Here is a 2,853-nt window from a genome sequence, read left to right on the forward strand (position 1 = left end):
CTGGTTATTTTTAGAAACCCAAATGAAAATTTTCTCCTAGGAAAGCAAGAAAGATTTTTGTTTGTGGTTCTTTTTAGGTACCCAAATAAGGTGTGAGTTCAATTTTTAGCTTTAAACAAGAAATGAAAGGAATTAAATTTTTTAACTAACTTACCTAAGTTGGTAAAAACTTCCAATTACTTTAAATCCAACTTGAATAAAATAAGCTCCAAACCTGCAATTAAACAGTCAATTACCTACAAAACAATAGTTTAATCAGTTAGCAAAATAATGGCTTTTGTGGACTTCCACAAGTCTAACTCTTGAAATCTCTGTTACAAATTATTTCCATCCCTATGTTTGTGATGCACTAAAGAATACACTGTACGCGCTATAGAATGCCCCAGATGCGCTATCCGAAAGACCCGACGCACTAAGATTTCCCACGCGCTAAGTTATGAGTCTGACACGCTGAACAGTAGACTGGATGCACTGGAGTTTTAACCGGATGCATTATCAAAGGGTCCCTACGCGTCGAGTCTCATTTCCCATGTACCTGCAAATTTGGTCATATTCAAAAACCGATTTGATTAATGGGGTTATGCCCCACAGTGGGTGCCAGAAATGTATGTGGGAAAAGTGGTTCAATGAAACTCAAATTATGAAAATATTCAAAGACTTGCCCACACACCTATGGGACTCTTGGTGCAATTTATGGAGCCATGAAGAATAGCTAAACTTCCCAAGGAGTGTTCCATGGTTCTCTATCTCACAAGGTCCCTCAAGCCAATGCCTTTTCTCTCATATCACTGAGCAAACTGTATTAGGGATGACAAATGCAAGAACGAGGGATGCTTTAGATTAAATTTAGTATGAATGCATCCTATTTATGCATTATTTTAAAAAATTAACTAAACTAGATGATAAGATGACAAGGTGAGTAAAAATACTATCTTAACATGATATACTAGTTATATGATTTAATCTAAGATAATAGAAATTATCTAAAATATTTGTTAGATTTATTCCTATTGCAAAGAGAGGCTAAATGCTTGCTAAATTTGAGTATAAGTATGATGCTAAAGACTTGGATTATAAAATGGAGGGATGAGAGCTCTATTTATAGAAGAAACGAGGCAATGGATGGTCAGGATTAAATGATCTAATCAATGGTCAGGATTGAAATTTATCAATCCATGTTTACAATTCTCACCAATGAAATGGTGACAATTGTCAACATAAGACTGCTTGAGAGGAGAAGTAAGAAGCATTAAATGCTTGAGAAAACCTCATGGTTATCCTAGGAGGTAAGAGTTAAGGTTAGGTTAGGGTTATCCATTGGATAAAGCTTTTACCCAAGTGGTAAACTCTTGTGCAAGGGTTAAAGGAATAACCTTGGTCAAAGCAATGAATGCTTGATGAGACCTCTGGGTTAGATGAGGGTTGAGTTAGGCAAAAAGTCTCTAACCATGCCACTAAGGGTTAGTTAACCATTAATGGTTTGGAAGACTTTCAAGGTTAACTTGTTGAAGACATAAAGCCTTTAATGGTTTTCAAAGACTTTGAAGGTTTGAGAAGTGACTTCCCTTTGTTTAGGATGTGACAATATTTAGGAAATGGGTTAGGATAATTTAGAAGTGATTAGAAGAATCTAGAAGGGGTTTAGGAGACAAGTGGGAGATGTAGGATTTTGCAAGTGGGTGGGGAAAATAGAATTTAATTAAAATAAAATTAATTTATTTCAATTGTGGTTGCAACTTGCATTTTTAGGATTTTGAAAGTGGGGGGATTTAAATAAATTAGATTTATTTAATTGGGGTGAACTATTTAATTAAATGTAAATTTAATTAAAAGTAGAGAGAAGGGATTTAATTAAATAAAATGATTTATTCAATTAAATGATATAAAAAGCTTAAGTGAATTTTAATAAATAAATTGAATAGTTTATTTAATTTAAATAGAGGAATGTGGGTGATTTGATTAAATTAGATTTAACTAAATAGAGGAATGAAAATAAAATGAACATTAAATATTCATTTAGGAATATGGTCATTTTTATACGTCTACACAACCTACTAAATTGTCTGGGATAACTTTTTAGTCCCTTTGGAAGCTAGTCATTAATGCCTTGACAACCTTCATGAAGCATATAAGTTTAAAAAGTTAATGGCGACAATCATCGTCAATTACAACATGAGTAAACAAAACACAATATATAAATATAAATTCCAAACATATCATATATGATAGATAAACAATTTGATTGAATGACATTACCTTGATGATTAATCCTACTATATTCCAACTTCCATAGGCGAGGTGTCATTCTTCGTGGTTTTGGTATAGTCTCTTCTTTCCCATTGAAAAGACGTTTTTCAGTAGTTCGATACTTATGATTTTTGTGGAGGAAGTGCCTATAATCATCAAACACCTGCTTTCCTAAACTTGTTGAATGACAAGATTTCATCTTTGGACCACAAACTGGACATGCAAATTTTCCCTTTGTTTGAAGACCTACAAGATCATGTATAATTGGATTAAATATGTTTATTTTTATAATTTTATATATATATATATATTGAATAGATTATTTTAAAAAATGCATGATTTATACTTAAAAAAATTAAATATTATTAAAGTGCGCAAGTTGAACTTTATAACATACCACAAAAATGTGTTAGCCCTGGGGTATCATGAATTGTCCATACAAGCATTGCATGGAATTGAAATTGTCTTTGTCATATTGGTCTAGAGACATCATACATAGTGACACCATTCCATAACTCTAGTAACTCATCGATAAGAGACTCGATATATGCATTCATATCTTTAACTTGGTACTTGCCTAATTGAGTGAACAAAAACATTATGTAA

This window comes from Cryptomeria japonica, chromosome 5, assembly GCF_030272615.1.
Source record: "Cryptomeria japonica chromosome 5, Sugi_1.0, whole genome shotgun sequence".
NCBI classification, from domain to species: domain Eukaryota; kingdom Viridiplantae; phylum Streptophyta; class Pinopsida; order Cupressales; family Cupressaceae; genus Cryptomeria; species Cryptomeria japonica.